Source organism: Mus musculus, chromosome 15 (assembly GCF_000001635.26).
Source record: "Mus musculus strain C57BL/6J chromosome 15, GRCm38.p6 C57BL/6J".
Classification (NCBI taxonomy): domain Eukaryota; kingdom Metazoa; phylum Chordata; class Mammalia; order Rodentia; family Muridae; genus Mus; species Mus musculus.
In genome coordinates this window covers 36,341,186-36,368,937 of record NC_000081.6, presented here as the reverse complement: position 1 = coordinate 36,368,937, position 27,752 = coordinate 36,341,186, and the positions used below count along the sequence as shown (strand labels likewise).

General features: G+C 44.0%; 1 long non-coding RNA gene across 2 annotated transcripts; it reads left to right on the top strand.

Annotated features, from left to right (window-relative positions):
- The first annotated feature begins 410 nt into the window (after window positions 1–410).
- On the top strand, window positions 411–26,977 carry Gm33936. Of its 2 annotated transcripts, XR_383927.2 has the most exons (8): window positions 411–1,969; window positions 13,784–14,013; window positions 14,530–14,774; window positions 15,230–15,318; window positions 19,221–19,361; window positions 22,372–22,477; window positions 26,097–26,216; window positions 26,519–26,977. It is a non-coding gene; the product is annotated as a predicted gene, 33936 (long non-coding RNA). The 2 variants fall into 2 exon arrangements; XR_383926.2 differs by lacking the exon at window positions 14,530–14,774.
- Window positions 26,978–27,752: the final 775 nt, after the last annotated feature.

The window sequence follows — 27,752 nt, the reverse complement described above, 5'->3', positions numbered from 1 at the left end:
AGAAACTGGAGAGAGCTCACATTAGCAGCTTGACAGCACATCTGAAAGCTCTAGAACAAAAAGAAGCAAATACACCCAAGAGGAGTAGACAGCAGGAAATAATCAAACTCAGGGCTGAAATCAACCAAATAGAAACAAAAAGATCTATATACAAAGAATCAATAAAACCAGGAGGTGGTTCTTTGAGAAAATCAACAACATAGATAAACCCTTATCCAGACTAACCAGAGGGCACAGAGACAGTATCCAAATTAATAAAATCAGAAATGAAAAGGGAGACATAACAACAAAATATATCTTAAAATAATTATTCTGTTCATTGAATATTAACAGTTGAAAATATTGAAATCATGTTCTAAAAGAAGAAGAAGAAGAAGAAGAAGAAGAAGAAGAAGAAGAAGAAGAAGAAGAAGAAGAAGAAGAAGAAGAAGAAGAAGAAGAAGAAGAAGCCAAAGCTATAGGATTTGATGTCAGTGATCTGAGGCACACACTTTGAGAAACAATGACAGAACTGGAAAACATGCTCCAGTTATAAATAGCTGCACAGATCACACAGCTGATCTGTTGTGTAACTGGGATAGACCTGGCTCTTCCCACTGCTATACAGAACATTTTCCACTCTTAGTATACGTTTATAAGCTTTGAGTGTATGCTGGTTGCCATGGGAGCACTGCAGCTTGATGATATCCTACAGCCAACTGTAGCTGTGTTTGGAGGCACATGATGACAGCCATCTTTAGAAGAATCTAACGTCATGGTTTATTATGGTTTTTATAGCTTCTACTTTCCTGTAAATTCTTTGAAAATTGTAAATATGCTTGCTGACACCATGATCATTTGTCAGAAGAAAATGCCTTGTGAGCCAGGATATGCAAATTGGTTGGAGGTAACCCTAACTGAGTAAGTCAACGAAGGAATGAGAGTTGGCCCAAAGGTGTTGCAATGTAGGAAATGTCATTCTGGCTGAGAGCACCGACTATCATTGGAAGGAATATATCAGGACTTGGGAGTTTGATCACAAAGGACCACCTCATTGAACAAAGGTGGCTCATGCAGTTTCCTAAGACAGATCTTTGTGGTAACCTGTCTGTAACGCAGCTAAGACAGAAGAATCACCATTGGCTACACAGTAAGTTCCAGGCTAGCGTGGGCTACAGAGTAAAGTACGGTGTCAAAAAACAACTGCCCAGATAACCAATGAAAGACCTGTATTACAAACAAAGCAGAAATACAAAATATCCCCAAACCAGAACTTCTTGGGCACTACTGTGGTCTGAGTGTGGAAAGTCCACTGTAGGTTCATAGGTGGGAAACTCTGGGCCCAGCTGGTTTCACTGTTTGGGAAGGTTGTGAAACCTTTAGGAAATGGAGGTTTGCTGGAGGAAGTGGGTCACTAGGGGACAGGCCTTGAGGTTACATAATCTGCTCCCATTTCTCTTTCACTCTCTGCTTCCTGGTGGTTGACTAACAAGCCTCTTGCTCCAGGCCATCACCATTATGATAAAATGTGTCATCCTGTACCTTGATGCAGAACAAATCCTTCCTTCTGCAATGGCATCTTGTGGATATTGTGTCATAGCAGGAAGAAAAGTAGCTAACAGAGACACCAAGATGATGTCACCTGTGGCAAAATCTACTGCCTGTGAAACCTTACACAGAGTTATTGAAATATATATCTACCTTCAAACTATGCTCCAGGAAGAACGTGCTGAGCCTGGGGAGCTGGAGAGGGAGAGAGGCCATTATGGCCATCACAATACCATCAACATGTCACAGTAGCCAGGTCCCTCTGCCAAGTACTCATATCTCTGCTTGGCTGAACACCAGCCTAGGCTAAGGTACAGTTAGAAAGAATAGCAGTTTCATTGGAAGGAACTGACAGAAAACAACCCTTCATGTGAGCTTCACTGGGAGAAAGACTCTGGATGACAGGCCTTCATGATTGGAATTTGAAGTGGCAGAACATTAGGTGAGACACCACACTGTGACCACGGGCAGTTACCATGGCGTCTTGAAGGGCAAGAAAGTCTTTCCTTAAAATGCCAGTATGTTAGGAGAGTTTGGACATTGTGCTTGAAATAGCATCTCTGGGTCCTGAATGGAGACAGATCCTTTAGTTCTGGAGAACAAAGGGGCTTTCTAACTTTGATAGGTTTGCAGGGATGGTAGCAAGCTTCATACCATGTGACCTAGCTTGGAACCATGGTGGTGGGCAATAGGAGGAACCGTAAACTTATCCTGCTGTGGCCAGGAGGGGGGTGTGGGAGAGGTTACAAGGCCCCATCACAGTACATGGACTCTGTCACCTGAGGGATGTGGCTTGATTTCTGGGAGAGAAAGAAAGACAAACAGAGGGGCTGTCACATATCAGATGCCAGGGCAGAATTTCCCAGGTGGTTGGTTCAGTGTAGCCAAGATGTCCTCCATCTCCCAACCATAGCTTTCCTGATACAGATGTTGTTCAGTCTCATGAGGCAGTGAGATCACTGGTTCCCATAAATTGAGTGTTGGTTTGTTTGTTTTAACAAAATCTTAATTGTTCAATTTTACCAATGAAGACTCAGGAGTCAGAAGCTAGAATGAAAGCCTGCTAGCTCAGAGAGGTACAGAAAGCACCTAGCTGACCTTCTTCTTCAGCAGATGCCCCAGGAGAAATGCCCCTCTCTCAAAAAACCTCCTTCAAACTCAATATCCTTCCTTTCTACTTCCTGTGAGTCTCTCTATCTGTCTTCCTGGCTCCCTCTTACTCTCTATGGTTTTCCTAATAATCCTGTGTCCACTCCCTGTCAACTGGTTGCTTGCTCTGCTTCTTGACCTATGGTTGACTTCATTAATCCAGTTTACAACATTCAATCAGAGAGCTCTTGTATTAAAGGTGTGTGCTAAGGCTGAGCCACACCACAGCTAAATAAGAATCTCAAGACGCACAGTGTGATCAAATAACCTGTGACAAATAAGGTGTGGGCAGATTTGCGCTTTGCAGCAAGCATATGCTTTTTGCTTTGTTGTCTTATACTTAAAAGGATGTCCTTAATCTATGAGTTTCATTAATACAAACGTGGCTAGAAACACCGTCCCCTCACTGTCCTAGTCACATACTTGGCTATGCTGCTGTGTCGCATACCTCAGTACCTGTGTCACCTCATTCAACATGTCATGGTTCATAGCCAACACATCTTCCACACAACTAGCATCAGTGATGTACCTTGGGCACTTTGACCAGGTGTCTTTATCATTTTTCTGAGTTCTCCGTTTACTTTTGAGGAGCCAAGACATTAGTTTTTTCACCCAGGGTAACAGTGAGGGTTTGGAAACTTTAGTGTGGGGGAATTCACAGCTGTAATGAAAGAACATATCCAGTTTCCTCCAAAGCAGAATTCTCACATCAGTGTTAACAGTGTCACTGTGCTGTGCGGGGTTGGAGAGCCAGTGTGAGGAAGGAAAGTTAAATCACCCAATGTTAAGCCTGGAGGTGGTGGCCATGCCTTTAATCCCAGCACTTGGGAGGCTGAAGCAGGCACATCTCCGAGTTTGAGGTCAGCCTGTTGTACATAGCAATTTCCAGAACAACCCAGAGAAACCCTGTCTGGAAAAACCAAGCCAAACAAACAAACAAACACAAATAATCCAGTGTCAGACAAGGGTCAAAGGTGTCCAGGAATCAGAGCTGAAGCTAGATCCCTTGGCAGGACAGAATTAGCCAAGCAATGGGAACCAGGCATACATTTGTAAACCCATCCCTAGAAGTTGCAGCCAGAAGGCAGTGTGGAGCAGGTGCATCACCACCCAACCATCAGGTGCTGTGTCCAACCCTTCAGTGCCAACTTTCTCTCCCATTAGTGCCTCTGAATACATGCTGTGCCCTTCCTTCTGTCTCAGCAGACACCTGGGTTTGCTAATTTCTCACTTTCTCACCTGGTGTGCCCTCTCACATCAGAGTGATCAGAGAGATGTGACTCAGACAGAAAGCCAGAGCTCATATCTGAAGGGTGTACACTAGCTTGGTGGTAATGATGGCTGAACATACCATTCCAATGACCAGTTGCACTTAGCCCCAAGATACACACACTCTATGAGAGTTCTGGGGGAACCAAGTCACCAATGCCACCCCTAAATTATTGTCAGGACCTCCCTCTCTGAGACAGAAATTTTTGTCACCCATATTATTCCCATTCTCCTCTCCTTCCCTCTTTTTTTTTTCTTTCATCATTTCTCCTTCCTTGACTGTGCTAGTCATGGAGGAAATTGTTAAATATGCTTTGGATTTCAACTTGAGGACCAGCAACGTGGCTCATCAGTACGTAAAGTCCCTGGTCACCAAGCCTGATAACTTGAGCTTCATCCCTGGGGCCCATATAGTAAAAGTCCAGAACAAATTGACTCCCAAAAGTTGTTCTCTGACCCCAACACTGCACCATGACACACACACACACACACACACACACACACACACACACACACACACACACACACCTCCTTACCACTTACAAATTAATATGATTAATTTTAACTTGGTCTTTTTATTCCTAAGTGTGTGTAAGTTGCTGGTCCGTGGCTCAGCACAGACACCTATATTCTTGCCACTTCCCCCTCTCAGCACTGTGACACTCTACTGGAAACAATCCGGGAGGCAACACCCCCAAGCTTTGTCATTCTGTCACATCTAGCTGAGGACTCATATCTTCCATCCACCCAAACAACAGACGTTTTTCCGGTTCTCTTGTGAACACTGTGTTTTACCACCAACACTAATACATTTTGGTTGCAAGTTGGGTTGCCAGAGTTAGCAAAGAAAAACACAGCCACCCGGTTGTGTTTCTGCTTCAGATAAGCCAGGACAAAGCAGTACATGTCTCATGTAATATCTGGAACATACTTAGGATTTTTTTTAATGTCATTGTTTATTTGAATTTCAAGTTTGACTGGATGCCCTGTGTTTTTCCCTAGCACCAATAGCAGCAAAACACTGTTGTTATTGGTTTAGGTAACTGAGAAGCCTAGAGGCTGCACTGCCTTTAGCATAGCCAGATTTGGGAACCTAAAAGGTGTTACCAAGAACACAGTTTTCTCCTTTCCCTCCATTAAGTTGTCCTCTGCTAAGTCCCTACATTTTTAAGATAGGGTTTAGTACTTGTAGAGCAAGACAGCTCATGTTAGTTCATTTTTAGACAAGGCCTCAATATTTAGCTTAGGCTAGCCTGGAACCCCTGACATTCTCTTGCCTCTGCTTCGGACTCCTGAGTGCTGTCATTACAGCTGTGTGCCCCACACATGGTGAAACAGATAAATGTTAAAGGACAGTAATAGATGGATAGTTGTTTGTTTGTTTGTTTGTTTGTTTGTTTGTTTGTTTGTCTTGTAGTCAAAATATCTGAAGGGTAAAGGAAAATGGTAGAGAACTTTCAGGAAATTTCTTCCATTTTCATCCTTATGCTAAATAGACTTCATTTGTAAGTTTAACTTTAGTCTAAGAGAGGTAGTTAGGACCTATTTAAGACCAGTGATGAGCTTTTAAGAGAGTAGGTTTCAGCAAGAGATGTCAACGTTGTATAATGCTTTCTTTGTTGGAAAAAGCACTCGGTATAGAGGCATAACCTATGACTCATTCCTTCCCCCAGGCCTGGAGACCCCGTCTTGCAATGCTCATTGAGAATGTGGTCTAAGCTGGATGCCCAGATTTCTAAAATGCTGAGGTTGCCCTCAAGCAGTTCATGTCCCACTGGAATAAACAGATAGACACTTGTAAGATAGTGTGGCAGGGGCTGGAGAGGTGGCTCATTAGGTAAGACCACTGGCTACTGTTCCAGAAACCTAGGATCCATTTCCAGGACCTATGTGAGGGCTCACACCTCTGTAACTCTAGTCCCAGGGAATCTGACGCCCTCTTCTGGTTTCCTTGGGCACTGCATGTATATGGCACACAGATGTATGTAGGCATTTGCACATACACACATTAAATAAATAAACAAATGTTTTAAAGACAGTGTGGCTAGTGTACTGCATTATGACCATCCAAGGTATATTCACAAAACAATCCACAACAGGAATCCACAACAGTGAAAAGTGTTATAACCATCACCACCCCCCAAAAAACATGGCACTCTTTGAAAATGTTGCTTTCATGAAGAGAATCTTAACATCAGATGGCATTATATATTTGTACATATGCCAACTGTGGCTCCACTAACATTAGCTACAACACTGCTTAAAATGAATGGAATTTGCAAATGTTGATATATCCTACATATTTTAAATGGTAATATGACTTGACCACAAATTCCTCTGAAGCAAGCATAAGAAATAGGATATTTAATGAGGAGAGGTATTTAATAGGCCAGTTATTATGTAACTCAATGCTCAAGTTAGTGAAAAATACATTAAAAAAATACAAAACAAACAAACTAGTTATTAGAAGCATCAAGTGAGTTGTTTTGGACATAGCCTGTACCACAGTGCCTGGGTCAGAGAACATTTGTGAAGCAGCGAGCCATTCTGTCACCAAGAGTTAGTGGGAACTCTTGGATTCTAGTCTTGGCTCTTTCACAAAGTAACCAAGTGCCACAGGTAGTTGATCAAACTCTCTGGGCTTTATTTCTTATCCAGTAGAATTAAAGGTAGGGCTTATTGGGGAGTTTTAACTTTATCTGATCACATTACTCATTGTTAAAATGCAGTATCACTTGGAAGCTGAACATAAAGTGAAGCAGTTTAGGCGGGTGCGTGTGCGTGTGCGTGTTCGTGTGTGTGTGCGTGTGTGTGTGCGTGTATGTGTGTGTGTGTGTGTGTAAGAGAGTGTGTGTGTAAGAGTGTGTGTGTGTGAGTGTGTGTGAGAGAGTGTGTGTGAATGTGTATGAGAGTGTGTGTGACTGTGTGTGCAAGTGTGTATGAGAGTGTGTATGTGTGTGTGTGCCCATGCGAGTGTGTGTGTGGGGCACGTGTGCATTTGTATCAGTGTTTGTGTATGTGCACACGCTTATGAACTTGCCGTGGTCAGCCTACAGTCACCTCCTTGGATCATAGAATTTGACACCTTCTGATCTAAGGCCATTTCCTGCTCTCACACGGGAAGAGCCTACCCTGCAAACCACTTGGCCATGAAATAATGCTTAGATGGAAAAAGATGAGACGCCAAGCTGGAGAGCATTAACACACCACCCTTCTTTGTCTGTGGAAAAATATGGCTTTAAAAAAGAAGTAGAACATTTTAAACTGATCAAACTTGACAGTGACTCTGCAGTCAGAAATGAAAGAGTGAACATTTCTTTGTTCTGATTCCATTGTATTGTAGAGCAATTTCCTAAGTGGACAAAAGATAAATGATGTGGAAGCAGAGCCATGCCTTCTCAAAGAACCCCAGGGGCGACATCACCACTCACAAAAGAGCTGGCTTTTCTCCTTTGGTTAAGGCTCTCAGCCAAAACATCACAGAGGAAATCCCCAGACATAGGAAAGTTGAGCTTGTTCCTGCACAGCCTGCTTTACTGATAACGTGTGTGGTTATGGTGGGAACTGAGACACCACTCCCTGACTTGAGACCTCGAGCACATTTTCCATCCTCTGCCAGTAACAGGCAAGTTTTGGCTGGGGCGAATGTTATCCCTGCTCACCCAGGGCCATTGCTTGAAGCACTCGCTGCTGAAGGGAATCTGAAGTCTCCACTTTTGAGAGTCAGAGTGATGGCCTAATGAAACTGCAACATATCCTCTTCCTAAAAGCTGTTTATGTCCGTGTCCCCGAGATGATGGTACACAGCTCCCAGAAGGGCCCCCAGTAGGCTGAGCACTGATGTGCTCAACCTTAGTAGCATCCTGACCTTAGCCATGGCCAAAACCACCTCCAAAATAGTTAGCTCCGGACATCATTTGTTAAGAGCTCGCAATAGTTCAAAACCACACACCACCTGGAAACAACTTTGAGAAATTCGCTAAGAAACTGAGCCCCCAAATTTGACCATCCCAAAGCCAGGCACCCACGACTGATCACCTTATCAATGCTTGCAGCTTTCCTGGGAAGAAGACAGCATTGAGCATGTGAAGTCTGCGGCATAAGATAGCACAGGAGTCTCATTCGCACTTCTCGATCCCAGGCCTGCACTTAATGTATGCAGCCAGCCACCACTTTGCTTGTTCTACAGAACTGACTGTAAGAAAGCCATTATCCACAGTACACATGTCACATTTTCTCCACACAGCTCTCAGGGTCTCTGGAGATTTCCTCAGAAAGCATCGAGTGTTGGTAGAAAGAAAGCTTCTTAAAGTCCATGCTTCTTAAAGTGTTTGCCTGACCCATTCTGTGAATTCTTGTTTAGACTGGAAATAAAACCTTGGCTGGAGTCATAAGCTTTCTTTTGTCTTTGTGCAAACTCCCAAGGCTGGGGTTTGCCACCCAGATAGTGTGCAACACATGGGTATTGTGTGAACTAGAGATGGGTTTAGTCATTCGGGCAGTTTCTTTAAAACACTGTGGCATGACATCACCATGTCAGACATTGTGTTAGGACATATATGTAAAACTAAAAAGAAAATTCCCAGTGGATAGAAAAAATATAGTTTTTTTTCTTTTGTATTTTCCAAAGTTTCTGGAAAAAAAAAAACCAAACCACAGATATTACTCTTTTTTTATTGGATAATTTCTTTATTTACATTTCAAATGTTGTCTCCTTTCCTAGTTTCCCCTCCAAAAATCCCCTATCCCCTCCTCCTTCCCCCTGCTCCCCAACCTACCCACTCCCATTCCTGGTCCTGGCATTCCCCTTTATTGGGGCTTAGAGCCTTCACAGGACCAAGGGTCTCTCCTCCCATTGATGACCGACTAGGCCATCCTCTGCTACATATATAGCTAGAGCCACAAATTCTACCATGTGTTTTCTTTGATTGGTGGTATAGTGTCAAGGAGCTCTGAGGGTACTGGTTAGATCAGATTGATGTTCCTCCTATGGGGCTTCAGACCCCTTCAGCTCCTTGGGTACTTTCTCTAGCTCCTTCATTGGGGACCCTGTGCTCCATCCAATGGATGATTGTGAGCATCCACTTCTGTATTTGCCAGGCACTGGCAGAGCCTCTCAGGAGACAGCTATATCAGGCTCCTGTCAGCAGGCTCTTCTTGGAGTCTGCCTAGTGTCTGGGTTTGGTGGTTGTTTATGGGGTGGATCCCCAAGTGGTGCAGTCTCTGGATGGTCATTCCTTCAAGCTCTGCTTCAAAATTTGTCTCTATAACTCCTTCCATGGTTATTTTGTCCCCCATTCTAAGAAGGAACGAAGTATCCACACTATAGTCTTCCTTCTTCTTGAGTTTCATGTGTTTGGGAAATTATATCTTGGGTATTCTAAGTTTTTTGGGCTAATATCCACTTATCAGTGAGTGCATATCATGTGTGTTCTTTTGTGATTGAGTTACCTCACTCAGGATGATATCCTCCAGATCCATCCATTTGCCTAAGAATTTCATAAATTCACTGTTTTTAATAGCTGAGTAGTACTCCATTGTGTAAATGCACCACATTTTCTGTATCCATTCTTCTGTTGAGGGACATCTGGGTTCTTTCCAGCTTCTGGCTATTATAAATAAGACTGCTATGAACATAGTGGAGCATGTGTACTTATTACAAGTTGGAACATCTTCTGGGTATATGCCCAGGAGAGGTATTGCTGGATCTTCCGGTAGTACTATGTCCAATTTTCTGAGGAACTGCCAGACTGATTTCCAGAGTGGTTGAACCAGCTTGCAATCCCACCAGCAATGGAGGAGTGTTCCTCTTTCTCCACATCCTCGCCAGCATCTGCTGTTACCTGAATTTTTGATCTTAGCCATTCTGACTGGTGTGAGGTAGAATCTCAGGGTTGTTTTGATTTATGATTAAGGATGTTGAACATTTTTTTAGGCGCTTCTCAGCCTTTGGGTATTCCTCAGTTGAGAATTCTTTGTTTAGCTCTGTACCCCTTTTTAATAGGTTTATTTGATTTTCTGGAGTCCAGCTTCTTGAGTTCTTTGTAATATTGGATAGTAGTCCCCTGTCAGATTTAGGATTAGTAAAGATCCTTTCCCAATCTGTTGGTGGCCTTTTTGTCTTATTGACAGTGTCTTTTGCCTTACAGAAGCTTTGCAATTTTATGAGGTCCCATTTGTCAATTCTCCATCTTACAGCACAAGCCATTGGTGTTCTGTTCAGGAATTTTTCCCCTGTGCCAGTATCTTTGAGGCTTTTCCCACTTTCTCCTCTATAAGTTTCAGAGTCTCTGGTTTTATGTGGAGTTCCTTGATCTACTTAGACTTGATCTTTGTACAAAGAGATAAGAATGGATCAATTCGCATTCTTCTACATGATAACTGCCAGTTGTGCCAGCACCATTTGTTGAAAATGCTCTTTTTTCCACTGGATGGTTTTAGCTCCCTTGTCAAAGATCAAGTGACCATAGGTGTGTGGGTTCATTTCTGGGTCTTCAATTCTATTCCATTGATTTACCTGTCTGTCACTGTACCCGTACCATGCAGTTTTTATCCCAATTGCTCTCTAGTACAGCTTGAAGTTAGGCATGGTGATTCCCCCAGAGGTTCTTTTACTGTTGAGAACAGTTTTTGCTATCTAAGGTTTTTTGTTTGTTTGTTTGTTTGTTTTTTTGCTATTCCACATGAATTTGCAAATTGCCCTTTCTAACTCAGTGAAGAATTGAGTTGGAATTTTGATGGGGATTACATTGACTCTTGCTTTAGGCAAGATAGCCATTTTGACTATATTAATCCTGCCAATCCATGAGCATGGGAGATCTTTCCATCTTCTGAGATCTTCTTCGATTTCTTTCTTCAGAGAATTGAAGTTCTTGTTATATGGAGTCACACCAAGATATTTTATATTATTTGTGACTATTGTGAAGGGTGCTGTTTCCCTAATTTCTTTCTCAGCCTGTTTATCCTTTGTGTAGAGAAAGGCCACTGATTTGTTTGAGTTAATTTTATATCCAGGTACTTCACTGAAGCTGTTTATCAGGTTTAGGAGTTCTCTGGTGGAATTTTTAGGGTCACTTATATATACTATCATATCATCTGCAAATAGTGATATTTTGACTTCTTCCTTTCCAATTTGTACCCCCTTGATCTCCTTTTGTTGTCTAATTGCTCTGGCTAGGACTTCGAGTACTATATTGAATAGGTAGGGAGAAAGTGGGCAGCCTTGTCTAATCCCTGATTTTAGTGGGATTGCTTCCAGCTTCTCTCCATTTAGTTTGGTGTTGGCTACTGGTTTGTTGTAGATTGCTTTTATTATGTTTAGGTATGGGCCTTGAATTCCTGATCTTTCCAAGACTTTTATCTTGAATGGGTGTTGGATTCTGTCAAATGCTTTCTCAGCATCTAACGAGATGATCATGTGTTTTTTGTCTTTGAGTTTGTTTATATAATGGATTACATTGATGGATTTCTGTATATGAAACCATCCCTGCATCCCTGGGATGAAGCCTACTTGGTCAGGATGGATGATTGTTTTGATGTGTTCTCGGTTAGCGAGAATTTCATTGAGTATTTTTGCATCGATATTCATAAGGGAAATTGGTCTGAAGTTCTCTTTCTTTGTTGGGTCTTTATGTGGTTTAGGTATCAGAATAATTGTGGCTTCATAGACTGAAGGGTAGAGTACCTTCTGTTTTTATTTTGTGGAATAGTTTGAGGAGAGTTTGAATTAGGTCTTCTTTGAAGGTCTGATAGAACTCTGCACTAAACCCATCTGGTCCTGGGCTTTTCTTGATTGGGAGAATATTAATGAATGCTTCTATTTCTTTAGGGGAAATGGGAAATTAATATTTAGATCATTAATATGATCCTGATTTAACTTTGGTACCTGGTATCTGTCTAGAAATTTTTCCATTTCATCCAGGTTTTCCAGTTTTGTTGAGTATAGCCTTTTGTAGTAGGATCTGATGATGTGTTTTGGATTTCCTCAGATTCTGTTGTTATGTCTCCCTTTTCATTTCTGATTTTGCTAATTAGGATACTGTCCCCGTGCCCTCTAGTTAGTCTGGCTAAGGGTTTATCTATCTTGTTGATTTTCTCAAAGAACCAGCTCCTGGTTTTGGTGATTCTCTGAATAGTTCTTCTTGTTTCCACTTGGTTGATTTCACCCCTGAGTTTGATTATTTCCTGCCATCTACTCCTCTTGGGTGAATTTGCTTCCTTTTGTTCTAGTGCTTTTAGATGTGCTGTCAAGCTGCTAGTGTGTGCTCTCTCTAGTTTCTTTTTGGAGGCACTCAGTGCTATGAATTTTCCTCTTAGGACTGCTTTCATTGTGTCCCATAAGTCTAAATATGTTTTGGCTTCATTTTCATTAAACTCTAAAAAGTCTTTAATTTCTTTTTTTGTTTCTTCCTTGGCCAAGTTATCATTGAGTACAGTGTTGTTCAGCTTCCACGTGAATGTTGGCTTTCTATTATTTATGTTGTTATTGAAGATAAGCCTTAGTTCATGGTGATCTGATAGAATGCATGGAATAATTTCAATATTTTTTTGTATCTGTTGAGGCCTGTTTTGTGACCAATTATATGGTCAATTTTGGAGAAGGTACCATGAGGTGCTGAGAAGAAGGCATATCCTTTTGTTTTAGAATAAAATGTTCTGTAGATATCTGTTAAATCCATTTGTTTCATAACTTCTGTTAGTTTCACTGTATCTCTGTTTAGTTTCTGTTTCCAGGATCTGTCCATTGATGAGAGTGGGGTGTTGATGTCTCCCATGATAATTGTGTGAGGTGCACAGTCCGTTAAGTTTGTGCCCAAGGTGATCCGGAGCTGGCACCGACCGGAAGGGACTTGAGCCCCTGGTCAGGCGGGTGTTCTGCTTCCCTGCTGCTGGCACAGGCCTGTCCTGATTGGATTGGAACCGATGTTGTGTTCCACTCACCAGTGATCCTAAGATCATGTGAAGAGTCCTCTGTGAACTGTGGGACCATCCACCGAGTTAGTGCTCTAGGTGACACGGAGCTGGCGCCAACCAGAAGGGACTTCCAGATATTACTCTTATAGTGGGATTGTTGAGAACAGGTGTGCATGTGTGTGCACATGCATGTGTGTGTATGAGTGTGTGTGTGTGTGTGTGTGTGTGTGTGTGCATGTGCTCGTGTGTGTAGAATGATAAGGCTTAGACAACACAGGAATTATTCTCTGGAAAGTGTAGCCCCCAAATCTGGATTGTTCAGTGAATTTTCTAGAAGACGTCCTCAGCCTATTTCCTGTTACATGGAATATTATTTACTGTCTGCTTCACCTCAGCCACGAAGTCCACTTAGGAAACATTGTTAAAGTATTAAATGCTTGGATGTCTCTACTAATTAACAGAACCAGTTAAAATGATAGGCCAACATCTTAATATTCCTTGTTATGAACATGTACGTATAAACTGGCTGTGACGTGTGCTTGCTATCACAGGGATGAACACTGCTGACACTTGGGTTTGCTCTTCTTCCTCTACTGAGCTGGTACTAAAAGTTGTCCTACTGAGCACCTGCTTGCAGAGTAGGACAGCAGAGAGGGCACGGGGAATACAGCTCTGAATCCTGGGACTGGTGCGCTGCTTTCCCAGTGGGTTGGCGAAGACCTTGGGGTTACTTTCTCAGTGCATCTGTGTGCACAGTAGAGACTCCTGGGTTTATCCTCTGCCTTCGTCCCTTTTAACTCCAAGGACAACGTTTATGTGTATAAACCGAGTAATTCTCATATCATTATTCAGGTTGTCCAAAGATAAGATGGTTTTGAGACAAAATATGAACAAATAAAGCACAACGTTTCCAATATTTTACTAGATCCGAGCTGAGACTGTAGTCAAGGACATAGCAGAAAGAAGAGGGAAGAGAAGCCAGGAGGAAATCTGGACAGCTCTGACACGGAGGACGGAGTCCTGGTGTCAGCCGCCCCAAGCCGAGAACTCGAGTCTCATGGTTAGTTGGTAGAGACAGTAAAGAGAAACTATCAAAGCTGTCCAAGACGTGACTGAGCGACCCAACACGCTTCTCAGATGGAACTTGGGAAATGGGTAAGACTTCAGCCCAAGTGTGGCAAGGTGAATTCATTCCCTTGAGGGTCTGTGGGTGGCTCCAACATACCTCCTACCGTGTAGCCCCTGCAGTGTCCTGGCTCTCTCTGTAGTCCTCAGGGAAGGGAACTTGCAAGCTAAGCAGGCAGCTCTGGTAACTCAGCATGACTACCAAGCAGGCTGGATAGACACCTCAATGACTCTGCAACTCAGATCTACATCCTCAACTGAGCTCAGCCCGACACCTGACGGGGCAAGGCTGGGGCAGATGGGAGGAGGGTTCTGAACTCTGATCAGCCTGCTGCTACTGCTCAGAAATAGAAGTCGTTTGCCTCGCGTCTCTCTTATAGGTTTGACCTGGGAAGTCCAGGTCCCACCATGGAAATTACTAATGCTACCTGTACTGGTTTGTCAATCACATTTATTTCATCTAGACTGCAGATATTCTCACTAGGTTTGCTCTGGGGGAATAATGTGCGGGAAGAGGATCCACATTACCACACTTCCCTCATGCAGTGTCTCAAGGGATCCACACAGCCTGTGAGAACTGTAACTACACACCATCACTTTGTTCTGTGAGCAGTCCAAGGACACTGAGGATGCTGGCTTGAGGAAACCTGCCCGAGCCCTCAGGAAGCAATAGCTGAAACGGCTAACCCACCATCTCTCCGTTGCCAAAGGCTGCCTGCCCAGCACTTCCACAGCAGTCTAGCTGCTCCACAGTAGCATTAAGAACCCAAAGTCTTCTCAAAACAGGCAAAGTATGCTCCTGGACTTTATGTACTTAAGAGAGAATATTTTATTCATAGGCCACCTCCCAGGGGCTATGTCTCAGGCCATTATTGTTTTCCTTCAGGAAGCAAGGGGTTCCTCTGAGGTTTCAGGAAATCTCATTCTCTCCCTGGAGCTTGCAGTAGCCACAGTCCAGTTCTGACTGCTCTGCTGGGCTACTCGGAACCTGTCTGGTCCTGTCCTAGCCTCCCTCCCCTCCCCCATCCACCTTGGCAGGAGGAGTTAGGATCTGATGTACAGAATTTTAGCTCCAGCATTAAGAACAAAAGAGCGGGGGCGGGAGGAGTTACTCTTGGGTTCCAATGCTAGACATGAAGAAATTCCTTGTAAAAAAAATCCACACATATGTGGGCATTTTTTTTATTTTTAAGATCCATGTCACGTGCTAAGTTTGACTCGAGGCTCACTCTCTCTGCTTCTTCAGGGGCTGGGTGTTGTTCCCTCAAAGTAGCTGCTGACCCCATCTTACTGACCAACAATGGAAAACAGCAAGGGGAGCTATTCAGGGAGAAGGTCTGTATTTACCTTTATGCTGAATCCTACAATGCTTTTTTAAAAGGGTTGTCAAGAAGTAGACTCATACCCAAGAATATCCATCGGGGCACTTCAGCACCTATCATAACGGTGAAGAATAGGCCAGGGAGGATGGCAGGAGCTGGTGGGAATGCAGAGAAGCCTCACAGGCACGGCCCAGAACATCGAGGCTTTTCTCAGAGGGCACGAACTGGCAATTTCCATCTGGGAAACTTAAATTTTATTTTTGTAAGATAAAAAGTTTAAAATGGTTTTATAATATCTTCATGTGAGTATAAACAGGGAAAAACAAATAAAAATTATTTTTGTGACATCCTCCAATAAATATACATAGGGAAATGTTGATATTTGTTTATTTATCTATTTGTGTGTGTGTGTGTGTGTGTGTGTGTGTGATAGATATGTGGGCATGTGGAGACTAGAAGAGAGTACTGGATGTCCTTCTCTGTCACTCTCCACTTACTCCTTTGAGGCAGGCCCTTCCTTCAACATGGGGTTCGTTGTTGATAAGCTGGAAGCTCCTAAGCCCCAGAGATCTCCCTGTCTCTGCCTTCCTCAGAGCTAGGTTACAGGTGTTAGCATTCTTTCTAGGCTCTGCCCCACAGTTACCTGGCAACAGCAGGTATAAATCACTATAAAAGGGGCTGTTTGCCCACTCCTCCATCTCTTTCTTACCCTCTTACTCTCTTACCCTCTCTGTCCCTCTCTCCCTATTCCTCTCCCCCCTCTCTCTTCATGTGTTCCTGACCTACCTCTCCCCACCACTTTCTGCCTTTCTCTGTCTCTACTACCTCCACAAATCCCCTTCCCATGCCTGAAATAACTCTGCCTTTACTAGACCCATCGTATGGCTGCTACTTCAGGGGTAAGGGATGCCTCAGCATGAGCCTGCAAAGGCAGCCCTTCCACCTCACCATATTTCACTCTACCCAACATACCTTGGTTCTTTCTTTTTTATAAAACAAAACAACAGATGTGCCCCAGATGCCTGGTTTGTTACCTGAATGCTTAGATGGTCTATACCTGTCTGACTTTATGTGCACTGTGTACATGCAGGTACCCCAAGATGCCAGAAGGCATGGGGTTCTCTGGAAGTGGAGTTGCTGCGGGCAGTTGTGAGCTGTTCCACGAGGGCACTGGGAATTGAACCCAGGTCCTCTGTAAGAGCAGCAAGCCCTCTTAACCACCGAGCCATCTCCTCAGATGCTCTAACAAAGCTTCTTAGCCACTGAGTTATCTCTGCAGCCCAGGGAGGAAAAATACTTTTTCAAAGCTAAATATTCACAGAATGAATTTAAGTCTGGATAACTCAGGCAACTGACAAAAACCTTTATTTAACTTAACCCTGGACTTAGTCGTCTTACACACACACACACACACACACACACACACACACACACACACACACACATACACACACCTCATTACAAATACTGCATGCTATTACTTTTCACACTGTGGGATTACTTTCACAATAAAATCTGAGAAGTTTACAGTTCTGTGATGCAAGCTGCAGCTTGCCAGCCTCCACTGTGCCATCGTCAGCCCTGCCTCTGCCCCAAGCAGATCTCTTGTTATTATAATTTGCTATTATGGCATTTTAGGAAGAAGGAAGTTTTCTCTAATGTCTAATTTTAGAAAGAAAGGCATAGATACTCAAAAGTATTGTCTTGGCAGTTCCTAAGCCCTTCCTGCTGTATCCCCTTCCGAGTTCTAACAGCCATTATGTAACAACCTCAGGATGAATGCTGGGGCTTTCCTTAGCCATTCATAAATTATAAACACAAATGCCAGCTCTCCCAGATGATGGTGGTGGAAGTGGGGTGGGGTTCGTGTGGGGGTGGGGTGGGGGTAGGCATGGGGGTGGGGTAGAGTTGGAGAGTAATGGGGATGGAAAACACAGGACAAAACCACAGTAGGAAATCAGAAGACAAGGAGGTGGCCCTTTCTGAATCCTCTGTAAACCCAGGGAAAGGAGTCCTGTTTGTTAGTATAATTATGCTGTTCTTTATCCACAAGGATTCCTCTAGTGATATTGAATTCACTATCATCCTTGATGATAGATCTCTTGCTATTAAGGTCTGCCTTTTGCCAGGTGCAAGTCTGAGACAGGGATGGGAGAGAATGAAGAAGATAAAGGAACAGAATCTCAAGTCCCACCAGGAGAGTACAAGGCATATGATATCCTGACCTTGGCCATTTGACCTATCCAGATACATGGGACACAAACCAACAGGATATCCTTCTGCCACTACTACTGTGGCAAACCTAGGTGACGTGTGATTTACAGATTGTGTGGAGAAGACACGTTCCCTTTTCTGGTTCTTCTGTTCTGCTGCCCTTGGACATCTGCTGAGGCTGTGCATAATGACTAAGATGGTGTGGAGGGGTCCGTTCACCTATGGAGACCAGAAAGCAAAAGAGAGACAGAGGACACTTTTCAAGCTTTTCGTATCATTTAAATAAATGTTTAAAACTGTGTGTGAATCTTGTGACTGGCCATGGCCTCAGGATTGTTACGGAGCTCTGTAGAGAAATCATATTTGTGGAACTAGAGAGGTAGCAGAGTTAGAAAAGCATTTGTCATGTAAGTATGAGGACCACGTTCAATCTCCAGCACCTGTGTACAGAACAAGATGTGGTGGAGAGCACTTTCGAGCCCAGTGATGGGGAGGCAGAAACAGGAAGAGCCCTAGATCTTCCATGTCAGCGTGACCCAATCCGTGAACTACAGAACCCAGTGAGAGATCTTGTCTGAGAAAATTAACAAAACCAAAACAAGGTGGACTGTACCTGAAGAAGCCATCCATGGATGACTATGAACACACACACACACACACACACTGGCACATGCACATGTGCACATACTCACACACATAAACTCACACACACATATAAACACACATGCACAGCCACTCACATGCACACCCACTCATACAAGCACTCACACATGGACACTTGCACACATGCACATGTGTACCTGCACACTCATGCACACACACATAAACTCACATCTACACATGAACACACATGCACACATATACTCACACATGCATATATAAGTGCATACACATGTGCACACACACGTTCACACTCACACATACATATACTCAAACATGAATACAGATATGCAAACATGCTCATGCATGTATACACACATGGGTGCGCGCGCACGCACACACACACACACAAACACCTACATGCACCTATGCACACAGACACTCATTAGATATCTGAATCAGGTTTGGTTGTTCTTAGGGAAGGAGTGGAGCAGAGAAAGGACATGGTTTGGCTCCTAGAAGCATTTAACACCAGAGATTTGCTTTCTGGAAACCCAGGGTCCCGCCTTGCCCACACAGTACTCAAATGTAGGCTCTCCATCAGCTTGCCTGCAAGGTACCCAGGACCAAGACTGTAAAGATCTGTGTGTGCAAGTTTGATCCAAAAGATGTGGATGTTATAAGCACAACAGATCTGCCAATGAGCCTTTTGAGTGTGAGCATGTGTGTGCATGTCTGTGTGCACTCATGTGTGCGTGTGTATGGCCTGACTGGGGTGGACTTAAGACCAGAGACCCTTTCTGATGTTCCTTGGATGCTGTGGTGCTCAGTGTGTTCAGGCGTCTCAGAGAGGAGAAAAAGATCCTCGAAGTGAAACTCCCCTGGCACTACCTCTACCACCTAAGGTCTTATTTCCCAGACAACCAGCTGTCATCTTGTCTCTAAGTTGCTCTAACAGTTCAGGATAGACTGTGTACATCAGTTGTATTCTAAACTCTGGAGGGCAGTTAACCGACATTTGAACTGAGCCACTATATCATCTCTACCGGAATTTGTTAACTTTTGAAAAACTAATTAAGAACTCACATTTCCTTGTTTCAGGACACCTGCAGAGTGGGGAGGGGGACCTTGTGCACATAGAAAAACACTGGAGAAGCCAGGAAAGTTACACACACAGCTTACCTCTTCAGTGGACTGGAAGGCCAGGAGTGGTGGAATCAGCCTGTGGTCCTTTGCTGTCTGGTAAGACAAACTCTGCCTCTATTGCCCAGAATCAACTTATCTCAGACCCTTTTCCCTAAACCTTGAGCTTTGCTTTTAGACCATAAAACCTATTCTTATGAGTGATGTCACGTATGCTTTAAGACAGCCTAAGTGACGTCTGTGTTATCTTAGAGCCAGGTCAATCCTGACACCCACAAGTGTTATGTTTACCTCAGACCAGCTGCCTAGACCCTAAGACCTTGGGCACTGTCTCGGAGACAACAGTACCCATTCTTGTGAAAGGAAGCCAGATGTACTTTGTAAAGCATCTCTATGTAAACGTGTCTTAAATTGTGGTACACTTGGGACTGAGTTAATTGTTATCTGAATACCTTTTTTTTTTTCCAAAATTGTGCTGTGCATAATTAAACATGGCTAAAGTAAAATGATGTAGGCCAGATGATAGAAGTCAGCACCGGTTACAATAAAATTAGACTGGCCAGAGTTTCCTTCTTACCTCACCCTGATGGTTTGTTCCCTGCCTACTGTAAGGCCTGCAGGGGACTCACCACTGACACCCTAGGCATTGATTATGAACAAACAGAGTTGGGAGAGAATTGCTCTTTGGAGAGAGAAATGAACAGTGAGAGAGCTGGGGATATGGTTCAGTTGGTAGAGAGTTGGTGTAGTGTGCACGAAGCCTTGGATTCGATCTAATCCCTAGCATCGTAAAAAGCCATGCATGATGCTACATCCCCTGGCAGTCAGGGGATGGCAGGAAGATCAGAAGATCAGGATGAACATCTTCTAACATATATAGCACACTTGAAGCCAGCCCGGGCTACATGAGATGGGGTGGTAGGGTAGACCTTGGCATCTTGAATGAACTCTCTTGACCTCACACGAACAGGTCCAGACATCAAATGGACCAGCTGTCTTTTGCCATGTCTTCGATGGTACCCAGTTCCTGTTTTACATTAGTCGTGTGCTGCTTACTGGAGGGTGTGAGCAGAAAGTTTACTCATGCCACATGTACTGCTGGTGAAACTCGCAGGCCAGCGACTTTCAAAGGCCTTAAAAGTCAGAAATCTGGGACTTTTGCCAAGCCTGCAAAGCAAGTCACATACCTGTTTGTACCTGCTTGGTAATAAATGTCTTTATGGAGCAGAATACAGTACAAAAGTCACTTCACTGACATTTGTCATTATGACTGACACCTATTTTAACTACCAAAAACCCAATAGCTCCCAACTGGAACCAGTCACAATGGACTAAGTAAGGTCTGTTCAGCACGTCTTCCAACGCAGACTGAGTCAGATTTCATTAAGAACATGACACTCCATCAGTTGCAGGACTGTCACACCCTTGTTCTAGTGACACTGCCAATGCTGACGGTTGGAGTTTCTGTTACTACCATTGTTAGAAGGGCACACCTGAAATGTCAGAGCAGCACCATACTGGAATCTCGTGTTGGTAACCCCAGCAAAGGAGTAGAAAGCACCTGTTCTGGAGGGCCCAAAGCAAATGCCCTAACTGCCTTCCCCAGTTCAAGTGGTTCTCCTGGTTGTGCCTTAAGGCACAGCTCATACCTCCATTCCTACTCAGCAGAAACAAAGCTCAGAACGGGAAGCACCCTCGGGGGAGCTAGCTCTCTGTCAAGCTGCGAATCAGAAGTAAATCCTGAAAGCTCTGACTTTATAGTCCTGTGAGAAAGAAACACCAGCAGACATCAGCCTATTGCAGACAGGATTCGGCCATTGACATAAACATAACATAAACAGGGCAAATATCATGTGGGCTGGCTGGGAGGCAGCTTTGACTTAGGGGAGAGCAGGCCTCAAGAGGATGCAGTCATGGAGAATGGAGAAAGCTTCTCTGAGCAATGAGGCTTTTCCAAGAGGAGGGAATGACCTGGAGATCACGTGAGCCAGAAGTCTGTCCCTATGTTTCCAAAGTGACAACCGGCTGTAGATTTTACACCAGTTCCGTCATGCTCCAGGAAGGAAATTCCAGCGAGTGTGGTAGAAAAGCAGAGTAAACCAGGATCTTGAACCCTCTTACCACAGTTCCTAGCTGGCACCTAGACACCTGGTCACACAGGTTTGTGGGGAATGAGAGAGCCAAACTGCAAACAGCCACATTTCAGTTTCACAAGACACCCTGGGGGCAGTGAAGCCTGGCTGTTAACAGTTCTCAGTGGTGTTCCAAGGAATCTGGACTTCCTTCTGTAGACAGTGGGAAGGCAATGAGGATTTTTGAGGTTTGAAGAGAAAAGAAAAAAAGAAAAAATAGGAGGATAAGAAAAAATGAATATTATAATTCTTTTCTTTCTTGCATTCTCTGTTCACAAAAGCCTCTGGAAGGCTTTTTAAAATTTGTTATTACATTTATTTATTTTATGGTGTGTGTGTGCAACTTGCAGAGTTTCTTTCTCTTCTTCTACCATGTGGGTCTCCGGAGTTAGACAGGACAGCAAGCTTGGCAGCGAGCTTCTTAACTGCTGACCGTGTCATCAGCTCTGGAAGACAAATGCGCTAACCCATGAATACATAAATCCACGACAGCAGTTGACTCTTTTTAAGAGCCCCACCAGATGGGTGGGTAGGGGAGTGGGGGTGGGTGGGTATGGGGGACTTTTGGTATAGCATTGGAAATGTAAATGAGCTAAATACCTAATAAAAAATGGAAAAAAAAAAACCTTTAAAAAAAAAAAAGAGCCCCACCAGAGGCCCAGCCTCGCCCTCTGAACATATCCTAGAATTCCGACTCTGATTCTGTGTCTGTGTGGGTTACCAATCTAGAACGTGTTTGGGTGCTGGAATTAAAAAGGTAAGATAGAAACACATTTTTTACACATACAGAATCTAAGAGTGGAAAGAGAAACTCATATTTTGCCTGGAGTGTTTTAGACATTCTCCCTTTTCCCATTTATAACCCAAACCTTTGTTGTGTTTTTCCTAAGAAGATAAAGCTGTAAAACAGAGGCAGTCAGGCTGAGGCTATGAGCACATTGCCCCTTTCAAGGCTGATGGACCCCCATTTGTTTCAGTTTTAAGGTCTCAGTAATCTGAAAGCTGCTGGAAACATCGGGCTCCCAGCAGTGAAGAGATGCTGGCCTCCTGGGTACAGACCAAGTTTCCATTTCTGTGAAAACGGTAAGGAGTGGCAATCTCAGTGCAGGATATTTCTGTAGAGGATGCTTGTCCACCCCTGTTATAGTGCTTGCCCATGTTGGGACAAAGGCAAGGCATCCAGATCCAAGTCTGGCAAGCAGGGTGTGGGGAGTGGAGGATGCCAAGGGAACATAAAAAGAACAAATATCAGAGTCATCAAACAACAACGTAAGGTTTCTCTAATCTACGTGGTTTATTTACAGAACAGGAAGCTGCGGCCAGGAGAGGCCGGCTAACTTAGCAGTTAGCTACCTTCTTGATCTCAAGCCTTATGCTTTCTCTGTCCCTCTGTCTGGTGTCACTGAATGTGGGCTCTTCTAGTGCCTGTGAATCTGTGCATTTGATTTTTCAGTAATCATCCTCCTAAGCCAGGAGACTCCCTGTCTCAAAGTTCAAGGCTAGCCTTGGCACCATAAGGAGAACACTTATGGCTAGGTGTTGACTTTAATCCAAGCTCTTGAGAGGCAGATCATTGTGAGTTCAAGGCCATCCTAGTCATATCAAGTTCCAGATAGTGAGACCCTGTCTCAAACAAACAAACAAACAAACAAACAAGCAAACAAACAACAACAACAAAACAGAAAGGGCATGTGCTGCTCATTATACTCGCTGTCCTATGGCTGTCGCCACTGTCCAATTCCAGAATGTTTTTATCATCTAATGAGATACCATGTTCTAAGCAAAAGAGGCCAGTCACAGAAAGACAAATACTCCACTCACATGAGCTGCCAAGGTCATCAGGGTTGGTGAGAAAAAGAGAGGGGGTTGCTGGGGTAGAATCAGAACAGAGTGGGCTGGTCAGAACGGAGGCGGAGTGGATCAGCACTGAGTGTTGGTTAAAAGGGGATACAGCCACAATTTCACACACTCACTAAGACCGTTGCTAAGGTGGGTGGTGGTGACGGATGCACAATACAGTGAAGATAATTCTGCTGAAGTGTATACTTAAAAATGGTTCCACTGGCTTGGTGCCATGGCTTGATGCCATGTGCCTATTGTATCCAGTGCTTAAAAAGATGAGGCAGGAGAATTGTAAGGTTGAGACCAGCTGAGGTTGTATAGCAAGACTCTGTTTCAAACACATTAACAATAAATAAATAGCTAAGATAGTAAATCTTACACTTTTTAAAAATTAGAACATTGTATATGGTTTAGATATATTTTTTTAAAGATTTATTTAATGTATGAGTACACTGTAGCTGTCTTCAGACACACCAGAAGAGGGCATTGGATCCCATTAGAGATGGTTGTGAGCCACCATGTGGTTGCTGGGAATTAAACTCAGAACCTCTGGAAGAGCAGCCAGTGCTCTTAACCACTGAGCCATCTCTCCAGCTCCTACGTCTTACATTTTATTAGAGTAAAAAAAATTGAAAAAATCTTGTGTATTACATCATTGCATTGTTTGTGTTAATCATGTTCATTTGTTCAATGAACACATTTGAAACAGCAAGTACTAAAGAAAGAACTATCTTACCATGAGTTACCCATAGTCATTCTAAGTAACACATACCCACTACCATACCCACTACTGGGTAACTATAGTCACTACCAAGTACCCACGCCCAGTCTGAGGTGCCCACCCCACTAGCAGCTACCCACACCCACTAGCAATCCCCTTGAATGCTTTCCTTCTCTCGTGCCCTGGTGACCATGGATCCACTGTCCATCTTTTATGATCTGTCTCTCCCAGCAAGCCACATGAGCAGGACTGAATGGCATGTGGCTTTTGTATCTGGTTTCTTTTACTGAATATAATAGTCTCAAGGCCCTGTGTCCTGTAGCAGGCATCAGGGACTCTGTGTGTGTGTGTGTGTGTGTGTGTGTGTGTGTGTGTGTGTGTACCTTTTAAAGTGGGTTCCAGCTTGAAAGACAAGAATCTTTTTCCCCTTCAGATTTTTTTCTTGGGGGAAGAACACATTTAGCTTGGAGTATGCAATCTTTTCTAGAAGGCTTCCTTCTACACAACAGGCCACATGTGCCTGATTTCTGCCTCTCTACTGTTACTCCCGCTCCTTCTTCCAGCCTGAGAGACACCTAGGACAGTGAGGACTGATTTCAGGCAGGCTGCCATGACACCACTACACAGAGATGTTCTGGAGCTAGGGGCTGCTCTGTCACTCATTCCCTTGCTTAACTATCACAGTATGTCACAAAACAGACACTCTGCTGGACAGCCTGCTGACTGCTGCCAAATGTGACTGTGATTACAAACAAACACACCTTGCTTCTCAGCAGCTTTGGTGTGTGTGTGTGTGTGTGTGTGTGTGTGTGTGTGTGTGTCTGAGAAGGGAGGCAGGCCTGTTCCAGCCAAGTTTCCACTCCTGATCATTTACTGCTCTGAGATAGGTGGGGTAGGGGTTGTGGGTGGCAATCCACCTTCTTTTTCTGATCAGGATACAAGTGTGTTTTCCTTGGATTACAGTTGAATCCAAGTTTGGGCCAAGAAGATGGCGTGGTATGTAAAGCACTTGCTGGCAAGCATGAGGCTCCAAAGTCAGCGTCCTAAGCCCATGTAAAGCCAGATGTGGTGTGCATCAGCAAGCCCAGCACTCTGTGGCTCTTATGGGAGCTGAAACAGAAAAACCTCTGGAGGCTCTAAGGCCAGATGTCTTAGCATTCACAGTGCTAAACAAGAGATCCTGTGTCAAGCAAGGTGGAAGACAATGGCTGACACACACTCAAAGTTGTCCTCTGACCTCAACACCAGAGCCTGCCTACCACACCACACCTCACAAGCACACACACATACACACAGTATACATACATATGTACCACATACACACTATACATATATACCACAAACACACACATCCAATACACACTCATATACACAACTCACACACACATACATACAACACACACCACACACACATACAACTCACACACACACTCAGACACTCACACACACACAACACACACAGTCAGATACTCACACATACACATGTCATACACATACCCACACAAAGTGCACACACATGCAGCACACACTCACACATACTTATAGACACATACACACCACTCTCTCACACACACATCATATACACACATCACATATGCACGTACACAGATTTAAAAATAATAATGAAATGCAATCCAAGCTAGAGGTTCTCCGGCTAGGAAAGCAGTGACCATTGTCTGCTTGGACCATTGTAGACCTGCGGGATGAAGAAACCCGCAGGATTTTCTTCATCCAGGTTTATGGACAATGGGGAGTGTTTTCCTATGCCATTTAGGCAAGTCTTTTCTGGGACCATTTGAAGGTTTGAGCGGGGAGAATGGGAAAGCAGAGGATTATTTTTATCTACTACATAAAGTTCTAGTCATGGCTTTTTAGTGAACACAGGCTGAGAAAAGATGCTGGACGGCATGATTTAGCATCAAGAATCCCTTGTGATAAAAGCAGCGTGGCCTGAGGAGGTCCATCTGTCTTGTCGGATCACCCTTGAATGGCTACACCAACCATACCCTTTTGGTTCTCACATGGAAAGTCCAGTCCCTAAACACTCTCTGGTGACCAGGAAAGACACAGAGAAAGTTTTGCTTACTGACAGCAGGGGCAAATGTTGGCGCGGCAGCCCCTTCTCTTCTCTCCCTAAAGATGGTGTGATCCCTGGAGCTGTAGCAGCTTGCTTGAGGCAGCCCTCCCATTAACCAGAAAGTACCAGGAGACTGCGGTGATAAGGAGACCCACCACCAACTGCTTCCTTCTAGCCTTGAGGTGAGAAGTCTGTTAGTCAGGTTCTGCTTCGAACAAACACTTCCAAGCAATACGACACCTGGAAGGAAGGATTTCATTCTGGCCTGTGTTCTGGTTTACTGTCCCTAATCTGTGCCACCAAATTCCCTCCCGGGCACCCCACATTGCCTGAAGTCCCCCCCCTTAAAAATCATCCTTATGTTCTTTTTGTGAAAACTTATCAGAAGTTTAAGTTTGACGTGGGGAAGGGGCAGATAAATTCATGTTAAAAGAAATACATTCATCAATTTTATTCTCAAAACCTGCTGCATGTCACTCCACAGAGATGAAAAGGCTTCCTGAAGCATCTGATGCCCACGAGCCGAGCCGAGCCGCGGGACCCAGTTGCTGTGGGAGAAGAAAGGGTGATGTGGGCATGGCTCTAGTGTTTTCCTGAAGACAGCACTAAAACAAACCGAACAAAACAAACAAACTAAACTAAAAACCTATAGCAATCTTAAAAGCCAAGACAGAGCTAAATGACAAGGCAGTGTTTGGTTTCAGGCCCCGGTACAAGGGACTGAGGTGCACAGTTAACACAGCAAAGCAGATCAGGCCTCTAGGCCCACCTAGCATCCCTCAGTCCCCGTGTGCCTTACCTGGACCCCAACCCTAAACTTTCCAGCCCAGGGGCTGGGATGCCCTTCCCCCAGGGGCTCCTCCCTATATAATCCCCTCCTAGAGGCTCTTCCCCCTAATCCAGACATTTTGTGCTCTCTCTCTCTCTCTCTCTCTCTCTCTCTCTCTCTCTCTCTCTCTCTTTCTCTCTCTCTCTCTCCCTCCCTCTCTCCCTCCCTCCCTCCCTGTCTCCCTCTCCCTGTTGCTCCTTCTCTCCCTCCCTCTCTCTCTCTCCCTTCCCATGGAGACATCCCTGGCCTCCTTTCTTGGTACCAGTGAACTCACCCAAGAGCAGCTTCCCACTAAACCTACGTTTAGTATAATCTAATCTGGTTTGAATTGTCTCATTTCATCATTGGAGAAATAACCTATCAGGAAGCATGGAAGAAAAAAACTAAACAAAACTAGAGGCCTCAAGAATTTTATTCTTTTTAAAGGAAAACTGAGACATCAATGCTTCCAAATGAACATACCTGCAGCCTCTTCAAGAACAGCTGGGTGGCTGACGTTGTCTGTCAGGAATATGGCCTTGGAGTTTCTCACTTGTCAGAACCTTGGGGATTTTAGAACCTTGGATTTATTTTTACCTCATGAATACTGTAAGTCCACTCGGGATTGGAATGACAGGTGACTGAGCTGCCTCGTGTTGGTGCTGGAAACCCAACCCAGGTCCCCTGAAAAAACACTAAGTACTCACAACAACTGAACTATCTCTCCAACCCCAACTAAATATAGTTTTAAGCAGGATTTGAATATTCATGAGAACTCAATTTGTTACATATAAGAGCCAAGTTTGTTACAAGCGTTACTTCAGCTATAGAAAGATTTTTTTTCCTCCTAGATTTGAAAACATTGCCTTATCAGGCATTTCAAAAAATAAAAGGTAATAATTTCTAATGA